We start from the raw sequence: 17,461 nt of genomic DNA, 5'->3' as shown, positions 1-17,461 counted from the left end.
GACAAGCCCTTGCACATATTTATCTGGAATATATACCATCTAATATTTGATAAAGGCTAAAAGTGGGCTGACTGAACAGTGCGTTCAGAATTTGGTGGAGGCCGTACCTTCTTCTAGGCTCCTTCTCTGTGACCTCATAGTACGCTCACAGGAAATACCAAGAGATCTAAGAAAGTTTGTAGTGTAAAAGTAGGGGAAGACAACAGCAGTCATGCAGGAAAGGCAAAAAACTCCTTACTCTTCACTTATGAAATAAAAGGCTGATTCTTCAGGTAGAAGAGCAACAGACAACCTCATCCTCGGGCACCGGTAAGAACTTATTACAGCTTGGAAAAGGGAACAGGGAAGACAACCTATGCTACAAAAATGGAACTTTACCCAAATAAAAAACTAACTGTATAGGTTAATTTATAGGTACAGCGCAGAAAGATGAACAGATTCTGACAAATAAACCTAACTATATTAAAAATGAATTCATAGCCAGACTCAAAAGAGCATTTTGATTAGATAAAATAAGACTGAAGACCAAAAGAACTGTCCGAAAATCCTGTGTTCCTATATTATAGTTGGTAAATTTGTTTCTCACAGAGACATGGCTAGCAAGTCTGAAACCAGTTTATATGTTTACTAGGGTTTAACAAGTAGTAAATATATTGCTGATAATAAAAACATATTACTCACTTTTGGAGAAAGAAGTTCACAACCTTGAGAGTCCCTGGGTGAAATTCGAAACTGGCCCCTCTTTATGGAGGACAAGGAAAGACCAAAGAACAGGGAAGACCACTCCAGATTGGTAGGTGGCAAGTTTAATAAGCAAGGGAGCTTACATACAAGGCTTCTTCTTGGTGGCCACAAGATAAGTGGATCTCCACGGCCACCCGAAGTTTGTGTAGAGAACTTAACAGGGTTCAGTCACATATACTCTCCAGATGGTCTCAACAGCACCTTACTCTCTCAAAGCTGCATCCTTGAACTGGCTCCTAGCGGGTGGAGCATACATTCCAAGGATAGGGAAGGGGGTAAGGAGCCTCTGATTGCCCAGGTACAGCTCAAGAGTCAACTGTCAATCACATCCTCTTGATGACCTCCTCCAAAAAGTTACATAAGGAACGGATGAAGGCTAAAATGGTCTCTGTGTTTTTGGACTGGAATTGGAGGAAACAATATGGAGTTATGGATTTGTTTTAATAGTTTGGATTTAATAATAATAATGATCCTAACTCTACTCACTGAGAGGGACTAGAATTATTAATACCCCAGGAATAGTGAGCTATACCTAGCATCCAAATCTTTGTTTGTAAATAACATTTTTAAATAAAAGAAATCAGAGCTCCTTGGAGAACTGGTTGACTCCATATTGGGGATAGGGAAACTAAGACAAGCCTGCCTGGAGCATCTTGTAGTGACGGAAAGTATGGCAGTGCAAAAAGAAAAGATGAAGGGAGGAAGGAAGAGAGGGAAGGGGAGGGGAGGGAATGAAAGAAAGAAAGAATAAAAGGATGGAAGCATGTCAAAAGGGCACAGAGGCCACCCTGCTAGAGCTTCCAGTAGACAAAGAACAGCTTTAGCAAAATTATTAATAATGGTGATATTTGTTTATAACAAAGAATAAAACAAAGTGTCCATACTGAAATAAATAAATAAACAAGAAAAGATTATGCTTTCTTACAGAAGAATGGGAATTAATGACAAGGAAAGAATGAGAGAAATAGAAAATCACTATTAAAACATCACAATAATAATTGCTGCAGGCAAGGTCCACTGATGAATGCCAATAGTAGTGGGCTAAAATTTAAGCAGAAACAGAATATTTGCAGTCTCAAATTATCCACCCCCAAATATTGAGTAATTACTAAGGGAAAAATAGTAACTGTATGGTAGGGAATCCTGGCTGAAATCACCGTAACCAAACAATCGAGGTTAACATGACCAGTTATAGATAGCAACATCATGTACCCCTGATCTGATGCCCTGAGCAAAAGTATAATATAATCAAGATTATACCAACACAGGCCAACCCAAATTGAAGGCCATTCTACAAAATAACCACCCAGTACTCATCAAATGTATCAAGATCGTGAAAGACAAAGCTAAAATTCTGTCACAGAATACAAGCATATCAACCAAATGTAATGTGGAATCCTGGATTATATTATAGAACAGAAGAAGAACATTAGTGGAGATACTAGTGAAATCAAAATAAATTCTGTAGTTAATATATTTGTACCAAGGTTCATTTATTAGTTTTTCCTAATGGCATAAAACCATATAAGATATTAACACAAAGGGTACTGGGGTGAAGGATATATGGGAACTTTCCCTACTGTTTTGACAACTTTCTGTAGGATTAAGATTATCTCATTATCTCGAAAATTTTTTTAAGTTAACATTCACTTGGAAAAACTAGATATGGATACGGACAAACAATTTATCAATCTGCAAAATAGATTCCTCTGGGCTACCAGCCACCTAAGGAATGGGTTCAGGGTAATAGCCCAATCTAAAGTATGATCTTTTAAAGTGTATAAGGAAAGAATTATAGATAACAAGGCAAAATGAACATTGAATCAGTGATCAAGAGCTTGTGAAATCACCATCCTTGAAGAATTTGAAGGACAAGCTACATAACCAGCTGTACTGACAGGCTGAGGCTTTGTTCTTTAGGACAGATAGGGCACTCTGCATGCTCTGTTTCTTCCACATAGAAGATTTTTTTAAATTAATTAATTAATTAATTTATGGCTGCGTTGGGTCTTCATTGCTGCATGTGGGCTTTCTCTAGTTGTGGCGAGTGGGGACTACTCTTCGTTGTGGTGTGCGGGCTTCTATTGCAGTGGCTTCTCTTGTTGTGGAACACAGGCTGTAGGCATGTGGGCTTCAGTAGTTGTGGCATTCAGGCTCAGTAGTTGTGGCGCATGGGCTTAGTTGCTCCACAATATGTGGGATCTTCCTGGACCAGGGATCGAACCCGTGTCCCCTGCACTGGCAGGCAGATTCTTAACCACTGCACCACCAGTGAAGTCCCCATATAGAAGATTTAAGAAATAACTTCACACTACTCTGTGTATTTGCATGTGGATTAATGGACATCCACAGAGTTCTAGTAAAATATACCATTTAAGCAAACCCTAGACTTGGAAACAGTTTAAGGAAGCACACATCAGAAAATTTGGGCTATAAATTGAATAAAATACACAGAGTTTTACATCTTTTTTCCTTATTCATTACATTTTAAGCTCAAGTGGTTTCCCATCTGGACCAAGAAATTGCATTGCTGAACTGTTAATATTCTTTCCCTTGGAAATTTTATTACAATTCATTTTGAAGAGGTGTATGGTCTAACAGTCTAGAAAGTCCACTGATTTGACAGAGATAATGTGTAAAACAATCTTTATCTTTGTGGAAGTTACCAATGGCTCAGTCTTGATAGTCAGTGGTTTTCTGGGGAGATGATAAAATCTTTAAATCTTGATTTTTCCCAGGGTGATTTCATTTTGGATTATGCAGTCTAATTCATTGAAGGAAACTGCACCAGGGAACAATATAATTTTGCAGCAGCTCTTTAACAAAGAGTTGGGGAGATATTCCATTTCTGATTCAACGGACAATTCCATAGACTAGCTTTCTTCTTTTTCCATCTCTCTCTCTCTCTCTGTTGGCCTCTTTTTCTGTGTTGATTTTCTTCTTGGAAGCTTTGTAGCTGAAACACAGGTGGGCGGGTGTGGAATTTTGGTTTCCTTTTCATGGTTTCTTCTACATTGCTTTAAATCTCCACTGTTTTGAACAGCCTGACTGATCCTTTTAGTATTGACGTCAGGAGAGGAGACAGAGAACTGGAAAATTATTAAAAATAGGTTTCATTGTCTACAGAAGGATGTTGATGCTTGATTAATAACAATAAATACTTTATTTTTCTTGAACCACTGCATTTCTTATTATTTTCATTAGGTTTATAATGAAACCTATGGCTCACTGAACTTTTTATTTTTCATCCAGATAATCTGGTGTGATGCTGTCATTATATGCTGAAGGCAAGGGGCGAAATGCCAAAGATTGGTGGGTACAGAAAAGAAGTGAAAGGAAAGGAAGAAGTGGGTACTGGTTACTTTTGAAATTTCTTGCTACAAGGATACAGTTTGAGCTGAAGGAGGAACATTCATTTAACATACACGTATTGATTACTTACTATGCAGGAGGCACAAAGAATGCTATGCTGACAATATAAAGTTCCAGACCTCTTGGAAAGTACCAAGGCCTTAGCTGTGGTCCTCTTCCTTGAGGGACTCTAGATAAGATATGATTTTTAAAACCTTAATATTCCATGGCATTTTGCACGATTCTTCTCATTTTAGAGAATACTGTTTTTGTGGCTCCCTCTGCCTTTATATCCCACATCCAGTCCAGACACACAGGTCAGCCCCCTCATCAGTTTCTGCAATAGATTCACTCCTAAGAAGCTTTTTCGAAGTTTAATAGAATTTAGAGCAAATTTGGAGTCATAAGAAGCAGTCACATTTTGCAGTAAGTAGGTCATTCGCTTTTTCTCTTCACCCCTTTTTCCCTTTACTCTGCAGACCAGTGTATCTCTTCTGATTCTGAGCTTCAGGGTTGCACAGCCAAACATATGAAGGTGCTTTAGCTTAATAAGGGCCCTCCACTGAAAAGCATCATCCTTAGAAGGCGGTTGGAAGAGCAAAAAGCATAGTGATAATAATAAGTAAAATAACAACAACAACAGGAATGACCATCCTGTTACACATATTTTCATGCTTCCCACAGCTCCCACTCTGTCTACATTATACTGCTTCCCAACTTCAATATTGCCTTTTCATATTGAGTTTCAATCACTTGCAGAAGTATTACATGGAAAATAATACGGGTAATCTAACCTCTGAATTAATATTAATTCAAAGAGAAAATATATAAATTATTTTAGTCTATATTCACAGAAAGATTGTTCACATCCTGAAATAAATCAATCTCTCTCAATAGTTTAATAGAGAAATGATCTAGTCGCTTGAGTAGAATACAAAGTAAATTTTTGTTCATGTTTGGATTTCTAACATGTTCACATTCAGTCCTTTACTCTCCATTTCTATCAAGTACAAGTCTTTTGATTTTAAATAGCAGGAACAAAAAAGAAATGAGAACAATAGAGCTTTTACATCTTTTAGGTGACATGTTCCATAAACCTTAAATTTGATTAAAATTTTTGTGAGTTTCTAGTGTAGTTATTTGAGTCATTCTAATGAAATAAGACTTGAAGTTCAGAAAAGTAAAATCATAGTGTATTAGAAAAAGTGTCACTTAGAAAATTTATGTTTAATATATAAATTCAACCAGCTGCCCCAGACATCATGATTTAACATAATGACTGTAGGTTAGACATGAACCACACCTACATAATTTTCCAAGTGATTTGTCTGTATTCGTTCCAATTTGATTTCTTTAAGGATTTATTAGGCTTGTTTTAAAAGTATTTAGATGTTTAATATAGATGAATAAACCCTAGGGAAGGAGTAAGCAAAATATCAGTTTATACATTCAAAACACAAGTTAATAATAGCTAAAATTATTATGTGATCATAAAACTATGGTAAGAAAGGCGGGAAGGACAAAATGAAAGGCCAATTGCTTTTCTATTATATGTCACAGTGGAGAATGTTACAAGTATAATTGAAACCGTGTTAAAGAACGGAGGAAAGATGGTAATAAAAATTGAATAGCCAGAGAAGAATCAGTTTTTCAGACATTTCAAATACTTGATTGCTAAAGGAAATTTTAACAGAGACAGGAAGTTGCCTTTATATATCTTAGTATGGATGTCATTTGGAGCACTGGAATATTTTGTAATATATTCAACTGGAGACCATCACCAAAAATAAAGGAACTACTTTAAGAAAGACTACCATTGGGAAATATCAGTTTTACCTTTAGAATTTATAATATTTAGACTAATTTCCCTGAAGTACAGGAGGACATAGTTTCAACAAATGCAGTGTATGAAGAAAATAATGCTTCATTTTTTTTCTCATCCTTAGACAAATTGTTTTTAGCCAAGTAGTTACTTTTACTATATCCATGGAACCTATACTAAACTAGCCTTCATTAAGTATTAAATAAAAAGGAAATTTGTTTTCAATGAAGCTGTGGATTCAATTTAACTACATATACTCAAATATTACCACTGATTTACACATCTAGGCTTTCAAACGGGTAATATGTATCCAAGGGAGAAGACTCTTGGCTCTTATCAACATAGGTCTAGTTGCTAAGGGAAATAGATGATTTTTATATATAATCTTAAGTATAAAATTTGAGGATCCTCCAACAAAGTCTTACCTCTGTGACTCAGAAAGGCAAAGTCTTCATGAAAATATAAGGCACCTGAGGCTGTCATAAAGCATGAAAAAGAAGCATGAAATCTCTGCTCACACAGGTTACGTATACTTTTAAAAGTTCACTTCTATCTAATAATAATTTACTGATATTCTGCATATACATTAGCACTAAAGCTAAATGTTGAGCATGTACACTTTGTAGAGTCTTTAAGACCTGGATTTGTACTCTGGCTTTAGCACTTACCAGATGTAAGACCTTGGGCAAAGACACTTAACAGCTCTAAGACTCAGTTTTACGATCTGTAAAGTGGGCTGTGAATGCTTTTTCATCAAATTTATTCTGAATATTAAGTGGGCTAAGGTTTACAGACTTATCTTACATGGCTGACATATTGTGAGTGCTCATTCTTTTTAAAAAATGGTGGGTTTTTAACATTTTAGAAGAGTCTCATTTTCACACATCCACTCCAACTCCCAAGACAGCAGAAGGGATAAGCCTGAAGACATTCTGAAGAACATAAATACTATTCATCTTCTCCATTCAGCCCTAATCCTCACCAAGACTTTTCCACCAGAGCACTATTTGATTTTCTCCACATTTAGTGTTGAAAGACGTTTATGAAGGTAGTTGATGGTTCCTATTTGAGTTCTGGCACCATTTTCCAGAAGAATTCTCTCACTTTATCTGCATATCAGTATTGAGTTGTCTTAACATGAAGCCTCTGTCACCAAAACTTTGGTTTAGAAAACATTTGGGGAAGGGTCAGAATATAAGCAGCAACAAAAACACATTTTTAGAGAGGAGGATATGTCTGTCATTGTCCGTTTGCCCTTCCTTTGTCTTTTCCTCCATCACAGGGTCTGACCTCAAAAAACTGTATTTCCCGGGCTCCATTGCCAACTGGCTTTAGGTTGGGTTTTTTCAAGAGAAATCACTGATGGGAGACAGGAGGGTTGGAGGATGGGAGAAAAGGGGATATTGTCACCCTTTCTCTTCTTTAGGCAGCATCTCTATTGTTATTTGTCCTCTGAGGTCCCATCATGGACCAGGCAGCCTGACTTCTGGCTTTGGTTATACCGTTTCCTCCCTGCAATCCTCTCATCCTATCGCAGCTGCTTCTTTCTTCTTGTGCTAATCTTGGAATTGCCTCATCGGACCATGTTTGTAAACTCTTCCAGCACTGTTATAAGTTCCACATATCGGCTTCCTTCTAATCAACCACGTGATGGAATTCTGATTTCTTGAATAGGTCCTGAAACTCAGGAGAATGGAGTTTCCCATACAGGGGCCAAAAATAAATTATGAAAGAACAAGATTTTAATGCCATCCATCATAAAGACCTGTTTTATAATACCTGATGCCTTCATATCATTTACCACTAAGAAATGATCACTCTTCCAACATTCTCCAAACATGGAATTCGTGTCTGGAGCAGAGGCCCTCCTCCTCTTTCTAGGAATTTGATGTGGCTCTCTTTCCATGACTAAATTGTGTTCCTTTAAAACAGTTTTGGACTTTTGTGGCATAGCGGATTATGATAATATTTTTGATTTGGAAATTATCTGAGGTTTAGTGTTTCATTTTTGGTTTTGTTTTAATTAAATAAGTTTTTCATTTTAGCCATTTTTTTTAACCTGAGAAATAGAATATCAGTTATTGTATATAGTTTGCAAATAGTTTTAATGATTCTAAACATAACTTTAATTATGTACATTCTAAGAGCCTTCAATGTAGCCGTAAAGATTAGCTGTATCAAATACTTTAAATGAACAACCATCTCCCACTCCACCAGTACTCCCCTCCCGCAAGAAAAAATCCTTTAGTACGATGTGAGTCACAACTTGGCTTAGTTCTCGAAGGACTTAATTCTACCGAACATACTTTTGTAACTTGAGGCTCTCAGTTCTTAAATTTATTGAAACTCATGTTGAGTCTGCTGAAGAACGTGCTTAGTTACCAGTCACTGGCTAGTGTCTCTGAAGACAAGCTTCCTGAGCTTCACGTCCGCAAACCTTGCTATTTTCGTGTGCTGTCTCCAGCCCTCTGACATAGGGTTGCAGTATATTACTTGCAAAACATCTATTAGAACTCTAGTTTTCAGTTTTTGAGCATTTGTTAAAGCCTGTACATTTTCAATTCTTTATGACACGATTACATGAAAACATAATCTTTCTTATCAGAAGTCGTAAAACCATATGAAGAATCAAATCCCACTATTTAAGATAAAAGAAAGGTTTATTTTGTATCACTCAGTTGCTAGTAGTCTCGTGGCTAGCATGAAACTCTTAACCATCACTCAGTAGAGAGAATTCCTTTTCATATGCATTTAAGGTCTTGGGATTTCCTTCCCATTAAATCTCTGTCTTATCCCTTTCTTCTCAAAACCACAGTCCCCCTTTATGCCCCATTCCTGCCTTACTTCTCACCTTATCCTGTTAGTCCAGGCTAGGTCATGCATGCCTCCCACTTCTGCAGTAGACATCTCATAATACTCTTTCTTATGACTACCAGTCCAAGCGATGGACACTGTTCCTGGCTGCTTTCCAATCTCATTTTTCTGCTTTATCCTAATTGTTTTAGGTGAAGTGCTTCATAATATCCTTTTATGTTTAAAAAAAAAAGAAAGATGACTTTTATTTGAAATGTCGATGAATCTTACTTGGTCTAAGTAGAGGCTTAAGTGACCAATTCTGTGGCACATAGTAAGCACTTAATAAATGTTAGCCATTATTTTTATTATTATTATTTCCACATGTCCTCTGCCTTCCTCTAAAATTCCTAAGCGAAGGGAAAAAAAAGAAAAGACTTCCAGGGGAAACAAAGATGGCTTTGGCCTTCTGTTAAAAGTGAATAGAAGGATCTTCCATGATTCTCAAAAAGAAGATGTAGTGGTAAAATTAGGAAGAAATCAAGACAGTGTTTGTGGTTCACTGCTAGTGAAGACACTTTTGGCAAGAACTTGTGAAATTTGAAACTTTGTAACTTAATCTCATTTTTACTTTTTTAGTTCCTCCTTGTTGCTAGCAGTTAAAACCAAAACAGTAGCATATTTTTTTCAGAAACGAGATAGGAGGAGAATATAAAACTGAGCGCTGATCTTTTTAGCCATGTGACCTTGAACAAGCTTCTTAACCTTTCTGAGGCTCAATTCCTCTTTGTTAAAATGGAGACAATGCAATCTATTTCTCAGAGTAGTTGAAATTAAATGAGGTAACAGTTAATGCTCGTAGCATAATATTAAATGCCTTCTTATTCCCCACCATGGCCTCTTCTCCCCCCAAAATCATTTTAATGCTATTTTCCTTTATGGTAACTCAAGAGGAGAAAACCCAAAATGGTGTCAAATAATGTAATTATTGCCCTCATCAGATTAATAAAAAGCTAAATGATTAAATATTTGCTTACGTTTATTCTTCATTTGTACAAACTGAAAAGATCATTACATGGCCATTTGGTGTTGCCTAGACAAAGCAAACAGTTAGTAGCATGGTCTTATGGCACTTGTCATGTTCGACATGTTCGAATCTAGCTAACCTTCTTAAGAATCAGCTAAGGTCCACAGTTACGGAATGAAATTGTCCGCAGTAGCAGCAGTGAATGGCACAGGGCTAAGTCACCTACTGGGCCTGGGGGCATTGTGACCTGGCATTCTGAGGATGTGGGGAGTAGTGTCAGGCTACACGCATCTCAAACTCGTTTCCAAGGCGTCTGTTGATAGACCTCAACAAGCTCTTTAGATCATATAGTGCCATAAAGGGAGAACAATTGTGGGACTTAACTAATCTGGTATTTTCAGTTAAAATTTTTTGAACAGTAAAAAACATTGCCTCCCCTGCCTCTTAAAAAAATAACTCGTGTCATTCCTGTACCGCTGTATCGGCATTGAAATTCTTGGTCATTCAGCAAGGAAGCAAAAATGAATTCAGCTCGTAGAACATACCAGGCAATGTGGTCAGTGCTGGGAATCCAAAGAGAGCAACAGCCCTACTGTTGCTCAGACAAGTGATGGAGATTAAGTGAAAATTGAATTTGCTGGAATCAGGCTGCCAGTGTTCATGTTCTGCCTTGCTTACTAAATACTAATGTGACCTTGAAAAATACTGGCCCTCTCATGCTTCATTTGCATAATGGGGGTACTAACGAGCACCTACCACTTGTGAGTTGTTAGGAGAATCAAATTAATCCATACATGTGAAACTGTTGTGATTTTGTTTCACAGTGGTTAAAAAGAAATAGAATTCATGTACTATATAACAGAAGCTTTTCATTAATGGATGCGTAGTTTCCTGTTTAAATGTAAGTATTAGGAAAGAAGGAAGGAAGGAAGAAAGAAAGTCGATTTAAAAAAAAAAAAGTTTGCAAAGTCTAGTATAGATAAGTAGCAGTGATTCCTAGTGTTCATCCGTATCCAGTCTGGTATCCTTCCTGCCACCTGGGAGGACTTTACTTCCCTGCCTCTTACAGTAAGGCAGGGTCCTGTAACTAGTCATCATCGGTGGGTTGTGGACAGAAGTGGAGTGTGGCATGTTCCAGGTGGCACATCTAATTGTCAGGGCGAGACCCCCCAGCATTCTTTCCCCTCTACCTTCTGTTCTTCCCTGGACAGAAGTCAGGATTCATAGAGGACTTTGAATGAGTCAAAAGAAAGTGTAGTTTTGTTAAGCCACTGAGATCTTGCGTTTTTGTTACTGCAGCATGAAACAGTTTATGCAGACTAACATATACACGGTGTAGAAGAATATGATAAAAATTGTAAAAGTGACATTTGAACGACTAAAGTTTGGGGAGCATTGTAATAGAAATAAACAACACCCTATGAAAGGATAACAGATTATTTGACGTTGGGGGATTCTGAAAGGTTTCATAGAGAACATGGTATTTGAGTAACTCTTGTAGGATGAATAGGAGTTGGACTGGTAGAAGCAGAAGTCAGGAGCAATCCAGGGTGAGGAAAGAGCACACATGGGTACACAGAGTAATGGACATCATGGTGCATTCAAAGGACGATAAGAAGTAGAGTACTACTAGGCCTTGGGAACAATGAGCTGGATTTGTAGGAGACAAGGCTGACATGTGAGTCAGGACAACAGTGTGAGTCAGGGAAAGGGATAGCTCACTCAAGTGGTTGAATTAAAGGGAGTTTAATGAAGGTATGATTTTCAGAGGTGTAGGCAGCTTTAAGGAAACCAGCAAGGATAATGATGTGTCCAGCTACTAGCAACAGTCTTTACTACTCTTTAGGATGTAGGAACAAGGAAAGGAAGCAGAGTTTCCTGAACTCAGAGAGAGCTACGGCTATTGGAGGGCAGGGGAGAGCAGCCACTGCCTCGTTTCTACCTGGCAGGGAAAGAACAAACAGGAAGTACTATTGCCCCATCCTCTCTAACCTATTGCTCTTACCTGTTCCTTAGGCAGGTTTGACATATCACAAGTGCTCAATAAGTATTTCTGAATTTAAAATAATGAATGTTCTACTTAGGGAAATAACTACTTGTGTGCTTGTCTGAAGTTTATTCAATTTTTTAGGCTATTACTTCATAACTTGAAATGATTGGTACATGTTACAGTTTTAACCAAAAGGCTGTCTTTCTACATTAATAAACCCTACACTTATTATGATGAGTGATGCTAAAGCCCTTTCATATGGAACTTTCACAATATAAGTCAACAAATCAGTATAGAAAAATTCTCTACGTCGGTGCTCAATCATGGTGCTTGTAAAATGAGAGAGAGAAAGTTTACGGGATGTCTAAAAAATGACGAATCCTAAGGGCAGCACGACTTTGTTTGAATGAAAGCTTTGGTTGTCCAAATTGTTTTCATTTATTTCAAGGTGGAACCATAGGTCAGTCATTCTTTATTAGGTTAATATGCTCTTCTTGTTGACTGCTTGGAGATAGCATTTATTCTAAAAATGTTCCCACTAATTTGAAAAGTAACTTTCAGGCCTATGATGTCTGTTGAAAAAATAAGGTACTCCCATCCAAAATATAAGAACCAGCATCTTTGTGGAAATCTCAAACTAAAAGACTTCAGATTTTTTTTCTGGTTCTCTTTTTAATGTGAACATTTGTCTAGTACCTTCGCAGGTTAAGGCAGGGTTCATAGTTTAGGTGCTGCACTGCCATCCAATTTCACAGCAAACATTTCTCAACTCTGCCCTACCTGCTGCCCCCACCAGCACTTTTTAACTGGGGCTCTCCTTCTGCTTGACCAACTGGTCACAAAATCCCCAGTTCGTTCATGCTCAGATCCAGTCCCCATTCCGCATCTGATCAGGCTGGCTTCAAACACACCAGTGATTACTTATTATCTACAGGAAATGTCCAAGTTGGTTTTTGTGACACAGGGCCCTCTTGGGACAACTCCATGTTCAGCTGCACTTTTGTTTCAAAGGCTCTTCTCTGTATTAGCGTCACCTTTACCCCTCAACTCCCTTTTAAGTTCAGAAGGGTCATAAAAAAGACTCAGTCAGGTGGCAGCTTAGCATATGACCCAGAACATTTGCATTCAGACAGAACCAAATCTGATACCTTTTCCAACTTACTAGGTTTGTCATTTTAGATAACTTACCTAATCCTCTCAGCCTCAGTTCCCTCACTGGGAAAATGGGAATCATTGTAGAAATAGTAGTAGAAATACCTTAAATGATTGAAAAGCACATGGCCCCTGGCATGTGTCGGGAGGTGGCAGCTGTCTTTGATAACTGTTCTAGACGGTGCCTGGCAGAGGGTGTGCCCCTACTTAGTGTGAGTTCTCTTCCCACCTCTTAGTGCAGGCAGAGTTTCATCAGAGAGCCTCTTAACCAGTGGCCTTATCTGCCAAACTGCCCACCCTCGGGAGTAGTTAAAATACTTTCCAGGAGCTTTCAAGTCCAAGTAACTTCAGTGTTTGTTTCCAACCGCATGGGCTCCTGCAGTGGCCAGTTGGTAGCCATGCTCTGGAAATGAGGCAGAGTTCAGATCTCTACTGCATTTTATGGGCACAAACAACTCGAACTCAGTAAACACTTTCATTGCCATGTGGAGCAAAGCATACTGAAGCCTTGCTATGACACTTTCTGAAATCTTAAAAAGCCAAAGGGGAAAAAATAATTAAATTTTTGGAAATCTGGGGTAACAGTAACAGGGCATGACCAAAGCAGTCATTGCTGTGCTCGCCTTTCAAGGTAACTGATCTCTCCTGTGGGTGATGATACTAAACCCCCTGGGATTAATTCGAAGACATCTCTGTAGGGTAAAAATAAAAGACCAATTCTGATGCCAGCCTAAGATCCTTAAGACTACTGTTCACAATAAGAATGCCAGTCCCAGCAATATGTAATCTAAAAGCATCCATTTTGTATGCAGGAGTATACACAAATTCAGATTAAGATGCCACGACAAAAAGGTAAAGCCTTCTTAATCAAACCTGTGACACAGCAGGTAGATTTATTCTGACAGGGTAATGAATGATACGGCTTTGGTGGGAGTGCCAGTTAAAGCCAATTATTATCAACTTGACATGACAGGCTGCTAAAATGTCTTCCAGGACTCACCCTCTTTTCCCAGGCGGATATTTTTGTTTCTGGGCATGGTTCTGATTTGGGATGTTCCGAGTTGTTTTTCTTTTTAGAAATGCAGATGTAGCCATTGTTTCAGAAAGCCTCCAAGTGGGTCACCCTGATTTATCCTTTTAGGATGGTTTCATTATGAAACGAGTCAGTTGCTTCCTGGAATGGGACCAATGCAAAGAACAATTCTAAACCCTAATTCACTGCAAACAATGAATGCAAAACATTCATTGCTATTTGTTTTAACAAGGACATTGCAGTTATAGCCCAGGAAAGGAACTGGTAATCATCATGGGCAGTGTCACAGCATCTTTCCAAAGGGGACCTGATCACACACAACTTGTATTAATTAAATTGTAACTGTATCACATGGCATCATTTTACCTACTTATAAGGTGATAATCCTATATTAAGCAATTTTTAGATTGTGCTTTGCGGCCTCATTGCTGGACATAGTTGCCTGTTTTCTCTCAGGAAGCCAGCTAAGCTACGCTAGTAGCAATGTGGCATGTTTGTGGATGCTGTGAAATTCCATTTCCCTCCTTAGCCTTATCTCTACATTGAACCCCACTAATCAGCCACATACCCATAATGTCTACTTTGTTGATGCAGCTGAACTTGGACAAGGGGATGTGCTGGAATAAGACCCCCCGACTCCATCATTCACCAGGGGAATGATCCTCAGTGAGGGAAGTATTTTCCATGAGCCCCACCTTTCTCAGCTAGAAAATTGGGCCAATAAGAGAATCTCTATGAATCTCCATTCCCCAGTTTGTAAAATGGGAATCATAACACCTATTTTGCAGAACTGTTGGGAGGATTAAATGAGATAACTATGTGAAGTTTGGGCTTATGGTATGGGTCCAATAAATTATCTCTTTTGTTATTGTTGCCTTGAATTGTTCTTCTTTTTAATTCTTAGTGATTTTAAATCACTTTACCTATTTTTTCTTTCATAACTTCTTATCTCAGTTTGTTCTCCAGACTTTACTCATTCACTGTTCTAGCTGTCTTCCATCTCTGCCTGCCCTTTACATATTTAAGCTCTCTTGCTTACTTTGTCTCCTTCCCTCTCTGTAAATTTCGCGAACTGTTTATACCATTTCCAAAGTGTGGAAGCAATCACATAGCCCAGGGAACTAGGTTTCTATCTCTGAAATACATCCACATTGCATTCCACTGCAGTGACTGTGATCCACGCAGTAAGCCATTGGATTTTGTCATTTTAACTTGATTTTGTAGGTACCTTGAGATAGAAGGGGTTTTTTCTTCTCTTTTTTTCTTCTTTTCTTCCATCTTTTCTTTTCTTCCTTCTTTCTTTCCTTTCTCTCTCTCTCTCTTTCTTTCTTTTTCTTCCTTCCTTCCTTCCTTTCTTTCTATTACTTTTAAAAACAAGTTTGTATACTTATGGTTCATATTATTGATACTATTTCACAGGGAGAAAATGATAGAACAATTTCTGGTAAATGAAAGTTGAGGCAAAAAATAATCACTGAAGATGTTCCTTTTGAACTTTTGTAATCTTTTTAAGAGAGAAACTTTTTCGAAAATTATTTGGACTCTAAAAGCAGTTGAACTTTTCTGTGAAAAATATCTAAATTCTGTAATTAAGAAAAGCTACCCCTTTTGCATTTTCTCTTCTTCAAGAGTTACCTAAAATTGTAAGGAGGAAGACTGCCATCCTGATATGGTAGTTGGGTTTTGAACTATGCAACTGCAGCAGGCCAGGAAAGAGAGGGAGGACTTGGATCACATGCATGTCACATCTGGTTTTCTTAGTAAAAATGCCCTGCTCACCATCAGCACTCTTATAAGCCTATACAAGTCAAATTATGTATTTGATTGCTTCTGGGTTTCTTTTATTAGTGTGTTGGCTGGTTCTTTGGATATTTTTCTGTCTTCATTTCAGTTAATCAGTTTCTTATTTTTATCTTTCCAGAGAACTCAGCTTCTTAATATGGAAGACTTTTGTTTTCCTGTAAATGCAGAGAACTGTCATGGTCCAAATTGCCAAATTCAATGCTTAGTTCTGTTTTCTCCATAAGTGAAAATTCCCATAACCAGCTGGCCATCTGATTAGTGTATCGAGTTCCAAGAAACAAAGACTTTATTTCTCTTTGTGTCTCTTTTGAAAACCTTGCCACTCTACAAGTATGGAATAAATATTTCAGGACTTCTGTACTGGTTGTGACCACAGATTTTAAAAGAATAAAAAAGAATCCAGGTGTGGGTTTCAGAATTGATCATTTTAATATATAAAAATCATCTTTTTATGTAGTCATATATATTCAGTGTTATAATTACTGAATAAAGAAAGAGTTCTGCATCCATAGTGTTACTCAAGGAAAAGGAGAGGGAAGAAGTATTATTACAGAAGAATACCAGCTTATGAATGTAGGAGGAGTGGCCAACTTGGAAAATAAGCATCTTAATTTAGTAATTAACTGAGGCAAAGATAACCAGTGAATGGTAAAATACACAGGCATGGCAAAAAACAGGTTGTAACTAGGAAACAACACTTAATGTGATCTCATGGTATCACCCCACAGATTACCTACTGATTAGAAAGAGAGAAAGAAAGGTTCTTTCACAATGGAAAGATCTGGTAGACATGGCCACCAAGTACCAAAGTTAGCATCATCAATAATGGGTCCACTGGCAACACGTGCTTCCTAAAATGATGTATTGGGAAATTCACAACATTATGTATGTAGTATCCATGGAGAAATATTTAACCTAATCTTAGGGAAGTGACTGGACAGATTGTAAATTGTTCGTTTTACCTGCCAACTTGCCAAAATTTTCAATGGCATGATAGATAGGAGATGAAGAAGACATGACAGTCAAATTCAGTCCCTAATCCTTGGGTAGATCCTGAATCAGAAAACAATTGGGACAGTTGGGGAAATTTCAATATGGAATATGCATATTAAATAATATTATTGTGTCTACTTAAAATTTTTTCTGTGTGAGAGTATGTGGTTTTATAGAAGAACGTCCTCATTCTTAGGTGATACATGCCGAAGTGTTCTTGGATGAAATTCATAATGGTTATAACTTGTCTGAATAATTCAGAAAAAAGAGTGTGTGTGTAAATATATTTATTTTGTATATGAGAAAGGCAGAGAGAGAGAGAAAGAGAGAAAGAAAGAGAAGGAGAGAGAGTACACATTGATAAAATGTTAGTTCATACGTCTAGGGCAAGGATATACAGGTGTTCATGGGTACTTTTTTTTCTGCAGTTGGAATCAGCCAGAAGTGTCTGTTTTTGTCAGGGAAGATGGTGCAAGGAAGCTATCTCCCTAGCAAGAAGAAAGAACCTTTCTATAATTCACTGGCCACATCTCTGAGGAATGAGCAACAGCAGCTCATACTTAGAAAATGACCTTGGGTCCACACAAAAGTGATCAGACTACCAGCATTTCCTATTCATCTCTCTTCTCCAGAAGTACTTGGAGAGGTCGGGGGGGGGGCGGCGGGGGAAAGGAAAGGAGAAAATGGATCCTGAATCAGAAATAGAATTTTCTCCCACCAGCTCTGTGAAGACCAGGATAAAGAGAGCCTTAA

The sequence above is a fragment of the Aethalodelphis obliquidens genome, unplaced genomic scaffold, assembly GCF_003676395.1.
Source record: "Aethalodelphis obliquidens isolate GAN/ISIS:26980383/991018 unplaced genomic scaffold, ASM367639v1 scaffold79, whole genome shotgun sequence".
Taxonomy (NCBI): Eukaryota; Metazoa; Chordata; class Mammalia; order Artiodactyla; family Delphinidae; genus Aethalodelphis; species Aethalodelphis obliquidens.
This window is presented reverse-complemented; position numbering follows the sequence as displayed.